The 21,508-nt window shown below is 44.9% G+C and overlaps 1 pseudogene; it reads left to right on the forward strand.

Annotated features, from left to right (window-relative positions):
- Positions 1–266: 266 nt before the first annotated feature.
- LOC140843047 (melanocortin-2 receptor accessory protein 2-like) lies at positions 267–12,474 on the forward strand (annotated as a pseudogene).
- Positions 12,475–21,508: the final 9,034 nt, after the last annotated feature.

Raw genomic sequence — 21,508 nt, forward strand, 5'->3', positions numbered from 1 at the left:
ACATAAAAGCAGTCCCGGGACTGTTAAAATGGTTTAGTCAGCCGGAGATGGTGGGGCAGGGAAGTGGTGAGAAATGCATAAAACGCATTTAAAGTGGTGTTAGTGGAGTGGTGGGAGTGAAAGGCTGATGGGATTGGCTCAAGAGAAAAATGAGAGGAAAGGAATTGGAAACAGCATGTACTAGAAAAATCTCAAAATAATTTTGCTATAAAGGGAGGGAAGAAAATGGGACATTTATGAAGGGCTTGGCTGGGTGAGACAGAGTTTTCTTAAAAGAAGTAGAAGCAAAAGCCTATGAGCCAACGAGTGGACACTTACAGTCACTGGCTGCTGCTCTGAGGGAAGGCTGAAGGAGTATCCCCTTACCCTGAGTCATCAGTGGTGGCCACGCTCCATGCTGTTTTCACATGCCTACATGCAGATGATGCCAGACGCACACATGGATGAAGAAGCCAGGTCATCAAGGTGGGCCGCGGAGCTGGGGCTTGTGAAGGCTTGGAGGAAGGTGTGTCATGGGGAGTGAGGTAGAGATGGGTGCAGCAGCCTCCCTGGTGGCCCCTGGCCAGGTATTTATACCATAAAGCTGAGCCGGACACATCAGGAACTTGACGCATCTGGAACCAAGAGGTGTGGGGACTGTGCTGACTCTGGTCCTGAACCTGTCTTTCTAAGTAAGTATTAGCCCTTGTTTTTCACACACCCATGAAAGGGAAAGGGGACACTGTATCCTCCGGAGGTGGGAAGGAGGGGACCGGGACGGGGCAGTTGGTCCTGTTAGAGCGGAAGAGATCATTCCAGTCAACACCGTAGTGTCACCATTCAGCTCCCATTTCATTCCGTCTGTCACAGGTCAGGGTCAGGGAAAGTGACCATATTATGAAGTGTTCCATTTGGCCTTGCCCTGCGCACTTTGCCCCAGCCCTGTATTGCAGTGGTCTCTAAGTAGCTCAGTTTCTAGACAGGACAAAAGTGGCTGCTCGGCTCTGTGAGAAACCCCTTTGGGGATTCCCGTGGCTCCCTTAACCCCCGGCCTGCCTGGAGCTGCGCTCTCTGCACACACCCACTCTGCTTCCCAGGAAGAGGGTTTTGGAGAAGGCCAGGGCTCTGCCATCTCTGTTTTACTGCAGTGCCCATGCCTATGAGATCCGGTGTAGGAATCAGACTTCTGGAGGATTTGGGTATTCTGGGATGAGATAAAGGTCTCTGATGTCCCCTGGAAGTGGCTCGGGGGAAGAAAGTGGCCTGGGGTCAGGCCATGTGTCAGACAATGAGGTAGAGGAAAAAGCATGAAAATAATTTGAGGGAGCGGTATTTTGTTTGCAGGGAGCATGAATAAACACAGTCATTTAAAGCACATTGTGACAGCAAACGTGGATGCCGCGTTATCGAGGGAACATTTGCAATGGCTGGTGGAGCACGGGGATCCTCACCTTCTAACCACAGCCCTCCTTCTCCCCGCTCTGCTCCCCCAGGACCTCATGGGAGGGCTGCGACCCTTCTGCAAACCACATTAGCGCTGCTTTTTGATGGGCTCCCTGAGCACTGGAATAGTGGGGGGCAGGGCCAGGCCAGGGGAAGGGCCCCTTCACCCCCTTTGATCTGCCACGGGCCATGGAACAGGAGAACTGGTGCGGATCCGGCCCACATTTGCATGAGAGTCAGCAGGATTGAATTCTCAGTTGAGGACTGAAACGTATGCTGCACGTCCTTTCCGAATGTGCTGAGCCACGCGGGCGGCTGGGGAAGCGCCGCGTTCGGAGCCGTCGTGGTCTGCGTGCTGAGGTCAGTGCCCGTCGCTGGGGTGTCATCACATATCAGTTGTCACACGTTAGTTGCGCTTGCATGCAAGTGACTCTGGGTACTTGTCATTTTTAGGGCTTATTTCTATTACATTATAAGGCAAGCTCTACGATTTCTATTCTTTGGCACTCTTGGCCCCGGAAATGATACATTAGTTTTGTATCCAGAGTGCTGAAGACATATTGTTGAATACATGTTTTTAACATCTAGGCAATAGTTTATGTAGAATGAAAGCATGAATTATGCAGAGTAAATTGCTGATTTGATTTTTCACTTAAGGAAAAAATTTCATATACATACAATTTAATTAGAATTATGCTTTGCATTTAAGTTCCAATCATTTTTATTTAAAAATTGCTATGCATCCTCCCTGTATTCCCTCCCATATAGGTAAATTTAGAATGTACTAGAAGATGTAAAGTAATCAAACTCTGTTACCTCCCTCAGATCTGAGATGCTATTGTATATGTGCCAGACTCTGTAAACAGTCTGTGTCATCCCAGAAACCTACACTTGGGACTGTTACCTTGGGAGGATAAAGGAAGCACCCATGTAAAGAAGCACAGACAAGAGTTACAGGAGGCAGCACTTCAGGGGGGCAACGCACCCAGGCGCTGAGAAGGAGACGGTGCAAGGAATGGTTCTTCAAGAATGGACAGACTTTCATTAGCCCTAGTTCGGGGAAAGTTGTTCCAGCCAAGTGAAGATAAGCACCCTGGAAAGGTGTGGGTGTTCGGAAGCTGTGGCCGAGAGTCACAGTAAATACAGGGACACATGTCCTCTAGCCTGATGGGAAACCTGGGTTTCACAGCAGGGGTAAGCTGGGGGCAGATGATGATACTGTTAGTGATAGCTAGCAAACGTGGGGTGCCATGTTCTCAGATGCAAGTGCTATACATATGGAATCTCTTTTCACCTGTAAAAGGTCAGTATATTTTTGTTGGAGAGTTTTTCATAAAAGAGCAACATTGTCAGAGCTACGTTAAAGTCAGATCATACAGAGGAAGCACAGGGGGAGAGGGGACAGGGAGAGTACTCCAGAGGCCATCTGTAGGTCTCTGCAGAAGTAATGAAGATCTGGGAGCTTAAGTGGAAATACAAAACTGAGCTAGTTTGAACCAGGGTTCATTTTAATCTTCATATTGCAAAACAACCAAAAACATAAGTTTTTGTTCGCTTATAGCTTGAAAAATGTCTTCTAACTAAAGATACTTCAGTGGAGTCTTAAGCACCTACATGGTCTGCGTCCTCTGTTAGGTTCCTTCACTGGGCTATGAAAACCAAGAACCAATAATGCCAAAGCCTCTTACTGTTCCTGGAGTGGAAACCCAGAGCGACTCAGACTCTTCCCTCTCCCTCATCCCCTGCGTCTTATCTGTCCCTGGCTGACTGATGGTCAAGATCACCTTATCAGATTGTTGGCTTCCTCTCTCACCTCATGGACCAAAGTACCCATATTCCTTGAATGTTCAAGTTTTAAGCAGCTGTGAAATTCTAATCATGGTACTAACTGTCTTGCAGATTCCATTGTGATTGGATTTTGGGTTGGTCTCACAGTCGTCGTGATCTTCATGTTTTTTGTGCTGACCTTGCTGACCAAGACAGGAGCCCCACACCAAGAGTAAGTCTGGGCTGCTCCGAGGGTCTGTTAAGCTCCATGGGAAACTGGTGAAATGGAAACAGTGTCCGGGCCTGGGGTTGCTTCCAGCGGGTGGAGAAAAGCTGCTTATGGATTCGCTGCTGGACCCAGGCACCTTTGGGTGGGACCACCTTCGTCCTGGTACTTTGCTTCCTGCTTCCACTTCCCAAGTGTCCCCTTATGAACCTGAGTTCCTTGGTCCTTTCCTAGGGTCTTAATGCTGATCCAGGCCTGATTTTTATTTTGAAATGTTTATTAATTAGGATGTATATTCTCCTTACTCCCAGAAGAATTTAGTTGACTCACCAGACCAAAAACAATGAAAAAGACAACAGCAAAATAGGATGAAAACCAGTTTTAAAAACCCTTTCAGGGAGCAGAAATTGTTGTTACTGGGCACTCAGTTGAATTGATGATGGACAATGAACACTGACTTCAACATTTAGTTTCCTCAAAACTAGGATAGAAAGGAAAACGCCAGGGAGTATGTAGTCCTGATGGCAGAAAGGAAAACACTTGTGTAGAGCTTTGGATTTACGGAGGAAGTTAGCACATGGGTGCTCAAAGAACACTAAGTAACATCAGAAGGTTTTTGTTCGGTTATGGCTTGCAAAAAGCTCAGACATGTTTTACGGGATTTATTTTTATCCCTACTCATAACAAAGAGGGGTAAAAATAACAAATGTTGACTGTCCTGTCAGTCAGTCCCAGCAGGCACAGACGGCACACTCAGAGTGGGTAATGAGAGAGCTTTCCATGAAGGGACTACTCACAGTGGCGGCAGGGAGAAGGACACCCCCAGGGTAGGGCAGGCCCGGGGCTCCAGCCGACTGACAGCGGTTACCACCGTAGGCCTGCAGGGGGCTGTGAGTGCACCCCAGGTGTCCTCTGGAGAGGGCGGCTGAGAGGAGCTGTAGCTTTGGGCCAGGGGAGACCGCGAGCCCAGTGTGACCGCCAGGAACAAAGCTTCAGATTACATACCAAGACCTTCCTTTCCTCCCCTCCTGCCCACCACCCACCATTGCTCCCCACAGGCTGAACATGGCTGGCAGCCAGAGGCTCCATAAATGGCACAGAATGGGGAGGGTGGAGAGCCACCTGGGAGAGTAAATGGAAGAAATTTAGCCCAAATCCTCACATTTCCCATGTGGCATCTCACTTAATCCTCCCAGCCGGCAGCAGTATTTGCACTGTTCTGTGTCACCACAGTCTGTTCGGTCTGCAGCCTGCACTTGGACTCTCACAAGGGCCTGGGTAAGGGAACAGCTCTGGCCATCACTTGGCTGTTGTCAGACACTAAGGTTTGGGAAAAAATTTAAACACATTTTAAATGAAAGGAAAATAACCACTTTATTCAAGCCTAAGGAGACCTATGATTGAGAATCTCTTTAACAGCCACTGAAAAGCCACTAAGAAGACAAGAACTTTCCCTCTTCTCTCTCCATGTCCTCACAAACATCTGTGATAAGAGCTGCTGGTGACACGCTTAGATGGGGCACATCCCAGAGAGGTCAGGGCACAGTAGCTCCTTTTCCTCGGAGGGGCAGATGGGGTCTTGCAGGGTTCTTGATACACATTTGCTTCATGTAGGATACAGAGCATTTTACAGATGTGAAAATTGCAGCCCCAGATAGAACATGACTTCGTGTAATGATGAATATTATGTGTCAACTTGTCTAGGCCATGGCACCCGGATAGGTGGTCCAACATTATTCTCGATGTTTCTGTGAAGGTTCTTATTTTTTAAAGGAGATGACATTTAAGTCAGTATACACTGAGTAAAGCAGATCATCCTCCGTAATGTGGATGGGCCTCATCCCATCAGTGGAAGGCCTTCCTGTAAACAGAATGACCTCCCTCAAAGGAATTCTCCAAAAAGGAATTCTGCCAGAACACTACCTTCAGACTTACACTGCAGCTCTCCCCTGGGGCTCCAGCCTGCCAGCCTACCCTGCAAAATGTGGACTTGCCTGCCAACACAGTCATATGAACCAGTTCCTTAAAATAAATCTCTGTCTCTGTGTCTCACAACCCTACTCCCCCACCCCCCTTGCACCCCCCTGTTAGTTCTGTTCCTCTGGAGAGCCCTGACCACACATTTCCTTCACATGTCATGGGGACTCTGGGTAGCTGAGACTTGCATTTCTATTCTTTCAGTTGGCAATTCCACCACTAGATGCTTTCTCTATTGATGGAGGTTCTGAATAACCTCAAAGAACAGGGGCCATTGTGGCTCTACACACTTTTAATGAAGTTAAGGAGAAGGTCAAATCTTTTTTACTTTAATAAGGGATAAGCCCTCAGGGCCACATTTTGTATGTGTGTGTGTGTGTTTTTTTTTAAGTCTGAGGCAGTGTAAGATATGGCATTTGGTTGCAGTATATCTTAACAGAAAACTGAAAGAAACAGACATAGAAAAAGTACATAAATGCATCAGTAAAAAGGCTTTTAGTTCTTAGTAAACGACATTTATTTGGCAGAAATTTTCTCTAAAACAGACATTATTTTTTCATTCAGCCAACTTTAATATGAAACAACCAATTTTAAGTTTGCCTATGATAATTAGCGTGAAGAAAGAAGATAAATCATTGAGAAGAAGAATAAGAACCTTAAAAGTGTGTTTACCATATGCCAGGGTCTACTAATCACTTTATAGGTATAATCTCACTACATCCTCACAGAAAGATGAAATAAATCCCATAAATGTTCCAACTTTACAAATGAGAAGAATGGGGCTGAATCATTTGTCTGAGATCTTACAGCAGAAAAACTGTGGAGCCATGCCTCAGACTAAAGTCTCTCTTTTATTCTGAAGCGCCTGCTGTTAACCACTACATTAAATTACCTCATGACATTAATTTCAAATATCCTTCTTCTATTGACCCAAAGGTACTAGAAAGCAATCAGATCTGTTTTCTTTCTCACATACTGGACCAAGCGTCGGTCTGGAGCCGGACACTTCTAGATTTGCTTACTAAGACTTTGGGCTGGATTCTAAGCCTCTCTACCCTTGAGATTCTGCATTTGTAGAATTCCAGTAGTGTCTGTCTCCTGGGGCTATTGCAAAGATTAAATGAGCTAATGCCGTGGAGCTGCTGGCTGACATGGGGCTCAACGTGTCACCCAGTAAACTCTAGCGCAGCCCTTCGCTGTGGTAGAAGTCCTGGTGAGAGCTGAGGGTCTAGTTAAAGACAGAGGGAGAACCAAGAGGCAGCCATCCTCCCACTGGACAGCCAGGCCCTGAGCACCCACGCTGTGTCTACACTTGCCAGAACATTCCCCATTCTAGCCCATTTTCACCAGGGGCGTGTGGCTCAGTGAAATGGTGAAATGATTGTACACAGGAGGCTAAGTGGAGAATGTTGGTGATGGGCAGGAAGGACTGACGTGTCTGAATTCTGACTTGTATACAGCAGGCTCTCTGGGTGGTTGGTCATGAAGAACAGTTATGCCCACAAGTGGGGTATCAGGCAGCATCCTTTTGGAGTATGACTCCCAACACCCTGATTAAGAAAGCCAATCAGTTCTGCAAGTTCAAAATGGGCTAGTGCTGAATCTACCACTTAATTTTATCGTTTTCTCCATGGAGACAACTCAGGGCAGGGCTGAATGGCTCTCTAGGATCTCATCCACAAGGGAAGTGAATGTGTTTCCCTTTACAAGTAGTAAGACACAAGGATGGCAGATTCCCCACCCCATACCCCTCTCCTTATGCCCACATCCACAACATATGTCACTGATGAACTGTGTTATCTTCCCTGCATAGCCAAGACTTTGCCTCAGAGTGGTTTTCAAATTGGCACTGCAGGCGGCCATCAGGAAACAGTCACAGTTTACCTGAGAGAGAACAGGTCCCTGGCTGGACCTCCATTTAACAGTGTTGGACGGCAAGAGCTGACATCCATTCAACTGTATAGAATCCATGACACAACAGTAAAATGGGCAAGTTTCTCCCTGAAGTTTTCACCTTGGGATCATACTGGCATAAGTGCTTCAATTCGGGAGTCACTGTGTACTCAGTGGCTTCTGTTAAGGGAGGGAATGTGTAATAATCCGACTAGGTTGGAAGACATTAACAGTCAAATCCTTGAATCTCAGTATAACACAGCAGATTTATCTCTTGCTCAAGCTGCATGCCTGCTGAGGGGTGGACAGAAGCTTCTCCATGTGCAGCTGCACTGTCTCCAACATCCAGCCTCCCAGGTTACTGAGACAAGGAGGAAACATGTGGAGACCCACCCACGCCTGCCCTCAGCTCTTCAGCCAGGACGGGGCGTCCGCCCCTCCTCTCACAGCTTGTTGGCCAGAGCTGGCCACACCCTCCTGGCCACTGGGCTGGGAAGGGTGATCTGCACGCCCAGGAGAAGGGAGAACCAGATATTGGGAGCACTTACAGAGTAAACTGCAGAGGGAGAAGGGCTATTATAAAGCTCACGTCACCGTTCTTAAAAGCTTCTCAGCCCAAGAGGCAGCTTTAATGGGGATTATTTTTCCCATGTAATATTTGTTGTTGTGTGTGGGGAAAAAAACCCTTTTACCTGGATCCTTTATGGACAGTGAAGATAAAAGAACTATTGCCCCTGCTTTCTCAGCTGAGAAGCCATTTACTGTGTAGCTGTCTTGTTAAGGCACCATAGTCCATTATCATAAATCTGCCAGAGAGACAGAGTAAAGGGAAAGGCTTCAATCACATTTTTATGTTGAATGTTCTGGAGTTCTTTAAAAAGCTACCAAATCCCAGGCATCATATACCTCAAACACCCCCCTTTATAGCCTTTGTGAAGTGCTCCTTGTCCGGGTGGGGATGTTCTTCATTTAGGTGTGAATGCAGGATTACTCAGGGCCTTGGACAAATAGAATTACATTTTACCTTGAAATGCAATTTACCTGAATATGCACTCACTGAAGGATGGGTCCCTTTGTACCTTAAAGCTAATAGCAGGAAAATGTCACTGCTCGAGGTCTTTGATAATGGCCAAGGCCACAGGAACTAGCTGGCAAAGTGCAGATGTAGTGAGTGGTTCCTGAGGGGGTCCTGAGATTCTGAGATGTCCACCACTATCAATGGTTAGAGAATATGACTATTTTATGTATCGGAGTCAACCGACACACCTTTGTTCAGGAGTTGCTTTTAATTCCTCATCAATTAAGAGGCATTTACTGAGTGTGTAGCTGCAGCTGACCCCAGACTCTGCTCAGTGTTGTTCTCATGTCCCGGCATCGTCTGGTAAGTCAGAGCTATCAACTAAAGCAACCCAAAGCCACTTCCACACAGAGGGAGGGCTTCTGTTAGAAGCTTGCTACGTGAGATAAAGCTCTCAGCACAGGCTGTGTCTCCACGAGTGTTGGTGGTTATCATCATCTTCTCATTCATTGTTAATCACAGAGCTTCACTCTTAGTAGGTCTTTGTTGTAGCTTAAACATCTCTAAAAGGCCACTGAAAGTGGCTGCTGGGAATGCCAGGTGCCCACAGGCTGGTCTGCCGGCTGCCTTTCCTGGGCTGAGCGAACCTGAGGACAGCTGCAGGCACGCTGACACTCAGCACAGCAGCCGGCGCTCCACCTGTAAGAGTCTGTCAGAAATCTGGGAAATCCCCCAAGGAATAACCCAGTGCATCACAGCCGTTTTCCCTCTGACTGGAGGAGGGAGGCGTCTGCCCTCCTGAGCTTGTCTGTCATGCGAATCCAGAGGAAGGAGCACATCGCTGATGATGGAGGTGGCTGCACCTCTCCGGGAATCTGGGCTGTGGTCCGCCTGCAGATGCAGCTGTTCAGTGCGCACCGTGAGGGTTCAACGTCTGCAAGGTCCTCTGAGAGAGGCAGAGATGAGAGAAACCCAGCTCAGTGGACAGGAGAGGAAGACTGGACACAGTGGTTTGGACGTGAGGCAGGAAAGGCTGCGTCCCATCAGAGAAGTCAGTGAAATACCGCAGAAGCGCGGAGCAGGGAGGAAGTCCTTCCCACTTGGAGGGCTGAGTCTCCACAGAGGCAGCGACATTTGACCTGGATGGTGAAAAAAGGTGTTTGATTTTGACAGACAGAGGAGTGTGGAAGGGCCCACCAGGGAAAAGGAACAGCACGAGCAAAGGCACAGAGGGTCAGAATATTGCACAGGTGCAGAGAACACATGACACAACCCATGGTGATAAGAAGAGAAACTCAAGACTCAGAACAGTCTGGACAGTATTTTCAGTCTGGCTGGTGGAGTCCGTGGTGTTGCAGTCAATAGATCATCCAAATTGCATTATAACAAGCTGAAAATGAGGAATACAAATTCTCAAAACAAATAACTTAAGCAAATGAATCTTCAAAGTTCAAGATTCTATCAAACAACTGTAATTTAAAAAATGTTAGGATAACTCAGAACTTTTCTGCTAGTGGTTCCCCATATTTTTAATTCTTTAACTATTTGAAGTATTTTTTTATCTATTAAAAAAGTTTTTGTGTTAATAATGGAGCTCCTCTGTGGTTCACATACAATCATAAGTAAACTTTAAATTCCATTTTACACAAATATCTCAAAAAGTACTGGGAGTGAAGTATGGACGAAGTATTGCTCACATTGCTACTTAACATGCATGTATGAAAGGAGGAAAATGTTTGCTAGTGCCTACACCTCCAGAGCAAAGGCCCACGCAGACAAAAGGTCTGCAATGCAACATACAGTAGCTGATTGCAAAAAAGATAATGTCCACAGCATTACGTTGTTTACGTTGTTCATGCTTTTCTCCTTTCCTGTAGTATGCATGTCAGGTCGTCCGTTTGTGGGGCTCGATGCTGATACTCGAGGCATACGAAGGATACCTGCACATTGAGGAAAATCTGTCATCTTAAGAGTTGTTTCTTTGTGACTCACTGACCACACAGTTCTCAGTTCTGAGAACCGAGTGAGATAAATGGAAGTGACATTGCTTTGGCGACCAGGAAGCTAACGGCGTGGGAGTGTGTTCTTTGTTCAGGCTGGCCTGGGTGTAGGTCCGTGGTTCTGCACTTGGGCAAGAGTAGTGATTCTTGGCAATTCTATTAAGATACAGATTGTCAGTCCCTACCTCCAGACATTGTAAAGGTCTGCAGCCCAGGGCTCTGCATTGTAAGAAGTACTTCAAGTCATTACAATGCCAAAGAGCGAGAGGCCCCGAGACCTGGGGTCCCATGCAGACCGCCAGGGCACACCTTGGCAAGGCGTCCTCCCCAGGGGCGCCCGGGGGTCTGCAGCTTGGGGCTTTGCCGGGGGTTTGTTTACATTTCAGAAGGGATGTCTCTCAGTTCTCATGTTTGTCTGCACTCTGTAGAGGGACTTGCAACTCAGTAAGTGCTCAGTGGAAATATGCCTGCCTGCCCTACATGCTGAAAGGCACAATTCTGCAGGTGAATGAGACAGGGTGTAAGAAATTTTTTTTTTTCCTTCTCTGTACAGCAGTGCAGAGTCCTAGAAGAGATTCAGTGTGAACAGCTTTGTGTCAGACTTCGGAAGACCACTGGAGCCAGATAAAGTATTTTCTTGACAGGGCAACAAGGAGTCCAGGTCTCTCTTTCACTACCACGCCAATGAAGTGGAACGCTTGGGCAAGGCCGAAGCCTGTCACCAGGCCACAGCCCCTGGCAGCAGTGTGCAGCTCCAGGAGGTCCACGGGGGCCGTGGGTGGCCAGAGGAGGAGCTGGACAGGCCCAGGGACTTCGACATCCCCATCTTTGTGAACACGGACCAGAGCTCCCCCTTTGGGAAGGATGAGCTTCTGATTTCGGAACCACCTATCGTTCTAGAAAATAAGCCTGTTTCCCAGGCCTCAGACAAGGACCTGGATTGAGAAAAATGCTCTGTGAAGTGTTTTCCTGATGATGTTGGGCCTTTGTGTAGCAAGAAAGTTCTCACCAAAATTGTGTGTGGGGGTGTGTGAGAGACAAAGAGACGGGACAGAGAGACAGAAGGCCCCCTCCGAGCTGATCAAGCTGAGTTTTTATGCCTTTAAACACACTGGGGCCTCTTTGGGGAATACCGTATTTACACCATCTCACCCTCCTTGCTGAAAGCTTGGCCGCATGCTCAGCGTCAGCATTCCTGGATGGGGGCCAGCGCGCTGCGCATCATTCTGGCCCTGCCCCTACCATGCTCCACCTTTAGCAAACTGCTTTACCTCTCCAGCTGCCACAGCTTTAACCGTGAGGTGAAGGGTCTGGAGCAGAGGATGCATCCCAGCTCTAATCATTCATGAGTTTGTGACTGCTTCTAGACAAGGCTGGGATGTACCTAAGGCAGTGTACACTAAGGCACCGCCTCCTAGCTCTGGTTATAGGATCCCCTACGTCTCTGCCTTAACCTGCCCCAGCAGGGCGTGAGTGTCTACCAGGATGTCAAGAGACATGCCCCACACAGTCCCTGTGGTTGGCATTTGCGTCGGCTCTGCTGGAAGAGCTCTTCTGGGAGCCTCTGGCCACCCCTACTCAGACCTGGGGACAGCCCTGGGAAGCCTCCCCTAGAATCAGTACCCATCTGGGGCATATCGCACAGCACTTCTGTCCCCAGGAAGGGCAGAGGAGGCTGTCTGCTGGGTGAGGGAGGTGCCATCTGTGTCTGTACTGGTGTATCTGTGTCTGCACACACTGCTCTGCCACTGGCTGCTGAGCAAGAAAAGTGCTGTTTGCCATACTCTCTATTTCCTTGGTAAATGTGTAGCTCATGGCCATGAGGCTAGTGTGTGGGCTTTGAGCTGAGATGGTGAATGGGTCGTAAGTACCCCACCAACGATATTCAAGGTGGCCTGGTGCAACACAGTTAATTTCATGAAGAAATCAAACCTACATGAAGGTATTGGAAATGGCTTGATTTTGCACACACAGTCAGTTGCGTGCCTGGCCTGATGCTAATCTCTGGGTGGCATTTTCATTATGTATTTGTTTACCACCTGTCTTGCTTAAGAAAAAAAAATAAACAGATTTGATTGCACAGGAATTTTCTCTTGTTCTTTGTTTTCACATCCAGTTTTTTCATTTCCTGTAAAAACTGTTCCATGTTTATGGTCCTCCTAACTTCTATCATCTATAGGATCCCAGTGGTCTAAGTCATGTACCAGATTTCATTTAGCATTTGTTCCCATAAGAAATTCCTTTCCCATAATGTCCTTTGAGGAAAATAGTCTTCCTTAAGACTCTAACACTAAATAACAGAACAAAGTATGGAATATTTCTTGTAATTAAAGCTGCTTTAACACATTCTTGTAAATCGGTATTTGCTATTTTGATGACTATTTTCAGGCAAGAGAGCAAGAATAGTAAAGAATGTTGATTGTATTAACTTCTAATATGAGTATGATTACTCATACTTTACTTAACCAAATATACACTGTGGTCTATTTCTTATTAGGATTCCAAGCTACTTAAGTGGTATATTATTTTTAAGTAGGCTGTCAAGTCAGTAGGTTGAAGGATGTTTAAAGGTTGGAAAAATACCCACAATTATATTATCATTTTTGAACTAAATGTCAAAAACTGTGAAGGTCTAAGATTTTTACCCCTCTTGCAAACTTAGAAGTTAGCCGGACCCATCTGCATGGATGCTGGTAGAAGACACGAGACTCCTGGGTCAGAGACAAAGGGCTTCATCACAGCACAGTCGGGGGCGTGCGCTTCACACTCATGCTGCTTCCTGAAGTCATTTTAAATTCTGTTGTTACAAAGTACCGCAGACTCAGTGAGTTAACACACACATTTATTCTCTTGCGGTTCAAGAGTGCAGAGGTCTAAAATCAGTGTTAGTGGGCTAAGGCCAAGGTGTCATTAGGGCTGTGTTCAGCTTGGAGGCCCTATGGGAGAATCCATTTCCTTGACTTTTCCAGCTTCCCGAGGCTGCTCACACTCCTCCGCTCATCGCCCTGTAACTCTGCAACCTCTGTTTTTACTTAACACCTCTGTCTCTGTTCATACTGCCTCCCTCTTCTAAGAACCCTTGTGATTACCTTGGATTGCCCACAGTGATCTCGCATCTCAGGATCCTTAATGTATCACAACTGGAAAGTCCCTTTGGCCACATATGGTAATATTCACAGGTTCTAGGGATGAGGACATAGATACGTATGGGGCCACTAAGCTACCACTGTCTTCTTTTTGGCTCCAGAATTAATGTCCATCATCATATGCAAAAGATATTCACCTCATGTGAACCTCTTCTAAAATCTCAATTATTACAGCATCATTTCAAAGTCTAATATGTAGTCTAAATATTATCAGCTCAAAATCCCAAATCTCACCATATTAATCATCTAAATCACATATGGTGAAACTCTGCATATGATTCATCCTGAGGAAAAATTCTCCATCTATGGACTTGTGAAACTAGAAAATAAGTTACATGTTCCAAAAATTCAATGGTGGGACAAGCATAGGATACTGGTTACAGACATTCCTATTAGAAAGGGAGGAGCTGGAAGGCAAAAAGGAGTCCCAAGTCCCAAGCAATTTCAAACTTCAACTGGGAAAATTCAAGTTGCAAGGCCTGGAAATAATGCTCTGTGGCTCATGGGTTTACCCTCTGGGCCAGCAGCTCCACCATAGGAATTATCTTTCCTTTTTCTTAAAGTGCCAAATGTGTTTCTAATGGAGAAGTTAATGAGCCTGTTTTCTGCATGTAGAATCTGGGGAGTCTGCCAGTATTATTTATCTTGTCCATTCTGTCCCATAAAGCTGAAGTTGGTGGTGTTTCTGCTGATATAACATTCTCAAGAACATTGTGAGTCTCCTCAATATGTCACATGTATTCACTCCATTAGGCAAGAGGCCCAAATTGAGCCACAAAGTCATTCCTCCTTAAGGCTACCTTTTGTAGCCCCAGGCCAGTCAGGCTAAGGTGACTTCTGCTTTAGCCAGGGGCAGTTCTCTATAGAAAGGGCACTAGAGGGCCAACATTCCCAGAAGCTGGGAGACACACATTGGATAGTAAAAGAATCTGGGGAGAGGGGAAGGGACACTACCAGCATCATTATAAACACCCTTGTAAACATCTTATGGCATCTCTTGGGCATAAACAGCCTCTGAGTGAAGTTAATTTTTGAAGCCCTCCTATGAGAACTCAACACAGAAGCTTAAGTGATCATTTTAAGTATAAGTCAGGTTGCTTCTCTGCTCAAAATCCTGCAATGGCTTCCTATGCCATTCGGTGAAGAGGCTGCGTCCTTACAGAGCCCTCAAGGCCTCGCTCCCACTGCGCCGCTGGCAGCACCCACTCCTCTGCCCCCTGGCTCACTCACCCATCACACTGCCCCCCACTGTCCCTTGGAGACATCAGACATGTGCCCATCTTAAGGCTGCCTCCCTGGCTAGTCCCCTTCTGGAACATTCTGCCCCACATGGCCCCCTCCCTCACTTCTTTCAAGTTTTTCCTCAAATGCCCCCTGTGAGGGTCAGATTGAGTGTGCCCCAGTTCATATGTTGGAGTCCTGACCTCCAATACCACAGAATGTGACCTTCCTTGGAAACAGTATTGCTGCAGATGTCAGCAGTTAAGATGAGGTCCTTAGGGTGGGCCCTAGTCCAGTATGACTTGTGTCCTTAGGAAAAGGGGGAATTTGGACACAGACATGCACAGAAGGAAGACGATGTGGAGAGATGGTAGAGAGAAGACGGCCATCTAAAGGACAGAGTCTGGGACAGATTTGCCCTCGGCCCTCAGAAGGAGCCTGAGCCTACTGACACCTTGACTTTGGACTTCCAGCCTCCAGAACTGTGAGACAGTGTGTTTCTGCTGTTTAAGTCCTCCAGTTTGTAGTACTTTGCTGTGGGAATCTTAGCAAAGTAATATCCACCTCCCCAGTGTTCTTACTCTGGCCGTCCTGTTGTAAATTGGAAACTGCTTCCTCCTCATCCCTGCCCAGCATTCCCAGATTCTCTTTTTCTTTCTCTACAGTGCTTATCACCTCCTATCATGTTATATAATTCACATGATTATTATGTCTGTAGCTTATTTTTTGCTCCTCCTACTAGAATGTAAGCTCTGCAAAGGCAGGGATCTTTATTTTGTTCATGACAGACCTTGGGCTAGCCCAGCGCCTGCACACAGTTGGCGGTCAGTAAGAACTGGCTGCATGGAGGGGGGCTGTTTCTCATACCTATTATTACAGGTGTACTAAGAAAACAAAGGCTCTGGGAGATTCAGTATTTTGCTAAGGCGCAGAGCTAGTAAGTGGCCGATCAAGCTGAGTTTCAAGTAAATAGTGAATCTGGAAAGTATAGATTATTTTCTTTCTGTTGGTTAGTATTATCTGATATACCATTTTTCTACTCTTGTTGATCTCTTTATGTTATTCTTTTAACTTTCAATCTGTTTTATGTTTTAATTTTGCTTTGTTTCAGGTAAACAAATGAAGTCTGTAAATCCTTTGATTCTTTTATTCCATGTAAACATATGTGGCTCCCAATGATACCTTGTTCCTGGCACCTTACCTGTGACCTCTGTCCCCTTCGCTCTGCTCTTCTCTCCCTCTTTACGCCACGCAGTCTTGGTCGAGGGCACAGGGCCGAGATGGTGTGTCTGGGCTTGGTTCCGTTGCTCGGTAACTGCGATCTTAACCTGGACACTCAGTCCCTTTGAGATTATTTCCTCATATACAAAAAGGGGTAATAAGCCCACCGAGAGGTTTGTGAACATCAAGTGATGAAATACATAAAGCACTGAGAATAGAAGCTCCATTGTGGCCCCTTTGTTTTTATTCTCTTTTTAAACAGGAATTTCAGAGATTACTCTTGAATTTTAAAGAACATACTGGATGTTTAAAGTCTGTTGTTAAACCCACCATTGAATTTTATTTATCAACTGTTACGTATATTTTGTTTCCATAAGTTCTGTTGGTTCTTTAAAAAAAAATTCTTTTTTTCATAATGTCCTGATTTTTCATTACATTTTCTATGATAAAAAAAAAAAAGATTCAGCCATACTCATTTTATGCTCTCTTAGATTGTTTCATTATTTTATGCCCCGGAGCACTGTCGTCCTGGGAACCTGGGCTCTGCCCCTTCTTACTTAGGGTTGATGATTTCTCCCTGTTCATCTTGCACGCAGTTGTGTGAGCTCCCCTTCAGCAAGTACTGTTTTTTCCTACGGTCCTCCATGCACCCTGCTTTATAAAAGTTTTCCTAGAGAACAAATTTCTGTTGCTTATCCTTAGGCCCCAAATGATTTGATCAATCTGAAATTCCGTTATTGTTATTTTCTGCTTGGGGATTCCCGCATCGTAAGTGAAATGTAGGTTTGGATTCCACATCCACATGAGGCATGAGTTTCGAGTTCAGCTTTTTTAAGGGAGACCTTGTTTTTTCCTAGAGACTCTGGTAGAATCAGTTTCCCCATGCCTCCCTTGTGTGGGTGCACAGAGATCTTTGAGTCTCCCTTTCACCCAAGAGGCGACCCCACCCAGTAACTGTCATGCGGTGGGTGTCAGAAAAGCAGGAGTCTTTCCATCTGGTATGAAGCCCTCTTTCTGAATGGACACTGTAACCCCATTCACGATACAGATGAAAACCCCTTTCCTCTGGGGAGCTGTGGCAAAAGCTTACAAGCTGACGATTCTGACTGCAAGTTTGCTGTTTATTTTTGTCACCTGGGCTTACTTTTAAAAGGAATTCAAATTAACTTAGTTCACCGTGTTTCCACAACTGAAAGCTTCAATTCTAGAGTATCAGTTTGGTTTTTCTTAATAGTACATTTCAGCTTATTTCTCTGGTGAAACTGTTTATCCTTTCATCTGTTTTGTCCATCATTCCTCTATTTTATTGAACATATTAAGAGGAATTATTTTGTAGTTTTTATTTGTTAAGCCTAATACCTGGATCATCTGTGGGTTTGCATTTGTTGCCTAATATTTCTTATTCTCATATTACCAATCATGTAGATTCAACACTTTTCCTGTCCAGACACTTTTTTATTATTTGGCAGACATTGTGAATGAAGAGTCCACTGATGCCACACATGTTTTCGTCCATGAATTTCCCCTACTTCCTTTAGGCAGTAAGGGCTGCCTCATCTCTTTCAGTCAGGCATTCAGATGGGTCAGGATTAGACTGCATTTTTTTAAGCAACTTTGAGGTATACTTGACCAAGTAAGTTTTACATATTTGTAAAGTGTACAATTTAATACATTTTAACATGTGCATATACCCAAGAAACTAGCACCACAATCAAGAAAATGAACACATCAGTCACCCACAAGTCTTCTCATGCCCTTTCGTAATCCCTGCCTCCCCATCAACCCCTGATCTTCTGTCTGCACTACATATTGGTTGGCATTTTAAAATTATTTATATGAATGCAATCATGCCATATCTCTTCTATGTTATCTGGCTGCTTTCATTCAGCATAATTATTTTGAGATTCATCCATGTTGAGCGTATCAATACCACATTACTTTTTATTGGAGTAGTGTTTCATTTTAGGGATGTACTCCATTCACTTCCTGATGGACATTTGGAATATTTACATTTTGGGTATTATAAATAAAACTGCTATGAATATTTGTTAACAGTCTTTGTATGGACATGTGCTTTTATTTCCTTGAATTCCTAGAAGAGGAATGTCTGGGTCATGTGGTAGATAGGTGTTTACCTTTTTAGGAACTGCTAAACAGTTTCCAAAACAGCTGTGTCATTTTAAATTCCTCATGGTGTATATGAATTCTGGTTGCTCTACTTCCTTGCCAAGACTTTGTAAGGTCAGTCTTTTGAATTTTATCTATATTGATACGTGTGTAGTAGTTATCTCTCAGCAGTTTTCAGTTGCATTTCACTAATAACTGATGGTGTTCAGCATCTTTTCATATGCTTATTTTCCATCTGGGTATCTTTGGTGAAGTGTCTTTTCAAGTCTTTGGCAGATTCCTTTATTGAGGGCATTTGTTATTGTTGAATTTTGAGAATTCTTCACTCTGGATATAAATCCTTTTAAATTTTAGATATATGATCTACAAATTTCAGCCTATGGCTTGTCTTTTTATTTGCTTAATAGTGTCTTTGAAGACCAGAAGTTCTTCACTATGGTAAAGTCTAATTTATTGATTTCTTTTTAAAATAAATCATACTTTTGGTGTTATAGCAATCTTCACCAAACTCAAGGGCATAAAGGTTTATTTATTTTTTCCTAGAAGTTTCATAGTTTAAGGTTTTCTATTAAGGTCTATGATCCATTTTGAGTTAATTCTTGTCTATGTTGTAAGGTATGAATCAAAGTTCTTTATATGTGTTAATTTATTTCTGGATATTCTATCCTGTTCTATTTTTTGATTTGCCTATGTTATGGCAATATTATACTTCCTAGTTACTGTAGCTTTATAGTGAGTCTTGAAATCGGATAGTGTAAGTCCTCCAGCCAGATATTTGCTTTGTTTTGACTTTTTGAGGTTCTCTGTATTTCTCTATGAACTTTAGAATCTGTTTTAAAATTCCCTTTCTTACATCCCATTGTACCAAAATTCCACCCCTTCTTAAGATCAATATCCAAAGCCTAAAGCCACATTTTCCAAGAAAAAGGTCTCTCCAGATTCCAGGTGATGGGAATTACTCTTCTGTGCTCCATTCACACTTCATAACACTCTTGTTGCATTTATTCATATTTGGCTGTATGTACTTGGCTGGTCTTTCCTGCCATACAGTAAACCTCTCCAGAGCAGGAATCTTGGCTTGTTCCCCTGTTGAAAAAAACTAGTTTTATACATTTTAGGAATGAGTCCTGAATTAAGGGAGATCTGCAGAAGACATCTAGTTCATTTCCTCTATATTGCCAAGGAATCCAACATTTAGAATGGGTTATTCCATTGTTTGTTATCTCTAAGACCTCTTAGTCTTTATTATGTGTATTGATTGCTATTACTGTGCTTTCAAAGAATAATGGGATAATTATTTTCTAAATATGAAAACATACTTTGACTTGTGATGATAATTTTATGTAACTATGTCTTAACAATCTATTCATGCTCATATATGAATATCCATCTTTTGGGTATTCATCCAGCTTTTGCTGGAATGTCTTATCTTTGAGAAATCAAGAAAGTTTTGGCTGCCAGGGCAGTTGCACCTTGGCGCAAGTGCTGTATCTCCACTGGCCCCTCCAGCCCGGCTCTAGCTCTCCGCCGGGAGGAGCTGCAATTACACCCTTGCCCTGTAGAAGCCTGCTGTTCTCAGAAAGAAGTTTTGTATGGAATATAATCATGTCCTTTTCGTGGGACCATTTCAGCCCAGTGATCTGACAGCATGGGAATATGTTCAGCCTGCTTTTTGTAGAGTCTAAATTGTTCCATATGTATTCAGAACAAATACAGTAAGGGAACTGTTTTAGCACCCAACAGATTAGCAGTGTAACCATGTGAGGAGGGAAATCGGCTTTCTTGTAACACTCAGGCATTACGCTGAGGTGGCCCCCCCTTGGGAAAAGGTTTCTCTGTGAGCAATTTGAAGTCCGAGACAGTTATGAACGGCCTTCTGTTGTCCTTCCTTAGTCTTTCCACATTCATTACATCTGGTGAGATTAGATGAATCTTGCTTATTTTTTGCACAGCACTAATCTGTATTAAGCCATCACGTGTTTAAAAGGCTAGTAGACAAATTGTTAGACGATACAAATCCTCTTAGATTTTTGTCATAATGCAGAATCTTGGTTAGCATTAAAGAAAATTCACATTAGAATCTTAAATAGTAGTATGAAATTTACAAACAGCAGTTATTTGCCCTGAAGCCTGTTTCTGTGGCAGCTTTGCCCTGCTTTTCCTTCTTTATCAGAGTCCTTGAGAGGCTTGTGTCATCGCTATCAATATCATCTACTGACTACTCTAGAATACCGCAGGGAAACGAGGAGCTGGACAGGGTGTGTGTGTGTGTGTGTGCGCGCGCGCGTGTGTGTGTATGTACACAATGAGAACAGTCATCAGACATTAGATGCACAAGACATGTTTATAGGAAAAATGCAAGTTCCCATTGCCAGGATGCTCTCCTGCCCTACTGCGCAGGCACACGCTTCCATGCGTGCTGGCAATGAGCTGCTGTTCGGTGCTGCTATACAGAACCCCCCACCCCCACCCCAGTGCTCTGTGCGGCTCTGAACGGCAGACTTGCTGCATGAGGATGTTGCGAATGTAATCTAAGGACTCGAAAGGCCACCGCGAGAATGAAGCTGGGTAAGGACACTTCCCAATGCTCCTTTGTTGTTTTTCGATCTTGCCAAATGCCGAGTGGATGTGCCCGGGGCTAAAATTCGGCGATACAGTGTTCCATTTAAAGAAGAATATTATCATGAAAACTTCTTGTGGTGAACAAGGGATGTGGTGGGAGTGAGATGGGGAAAGAAGAGGAGAACCTAAGAGGTAGTAATATGGACAGCATCATTTGAAGATCAGATCGGTTGGAATGAAGGGGAGTGGCCAGCTGGTTTCAGGGTGAAAAACAAGGAGCTGGTTTTGAATATGTCGACCTTTATGACCACAGTAGGTAATTCTGGCAGGAATTGAGAACTGGGGCAACACTCAGGAGAGAAGAAATGTAGAGACGCAGCTCCAACACGCCCCTGTTGGTAGAGGTAACTGCTGTATGAGAGTAGATACCATCTCTAGGGATTGGAGGGAGGAGAGAATTGTATTTGTAGATGGAGGTCAAGGTATCCCTTGAAGGTGATTCATTTACTAAGCCCCGCATATGTTTGAGGGCTTGGGCTGCTCTGAAGGCCCCAATCCCACGCCAGGAAAATGAGCACCTGCTTATTCTCATTAGGGCTCCTTGCATGTGGTCGTGATAAATGAGCAAAACCGGTAAGACCTGGGCGTATGCACATGTGTGGTTCTTACACCACCAGAGTTGGTGGGAGGAAAAGCACCCAGACGCTTCACTCCATTCGGTCCTCCTTAGTAAGCAGTCTCAGGTTCACCCTGTTATAAACCTTCTCTCCCTCATGAGCTCTTTTCCCTACCTCACAATCCTTCCCCCAAGTTCTCTGCAGACTTTCTCCAAGGAGGTACACAGTGTGCAGCCCCACTTCTGCCCGTCCTCTGCGTCAGGACTTCCTCACTGTAGTATCAGCACCCTAAGGCGGGGCCATCGGCAGGC

This window comes from Manis javanica, chromosome 13, assembly GCF_040802235.1.
Source record: "Manis javanica isolate MJ-LG chromosome 13, MJ_LKY, whole genome shotgun sequence".
In the NCBI taxonomy this organism is placed as follows: domain Eukaryota; kingdom Metazoa; phylum Chordata; class Mammalia; order Pholidota; family Manidae; genus Manis; species Manis javanica.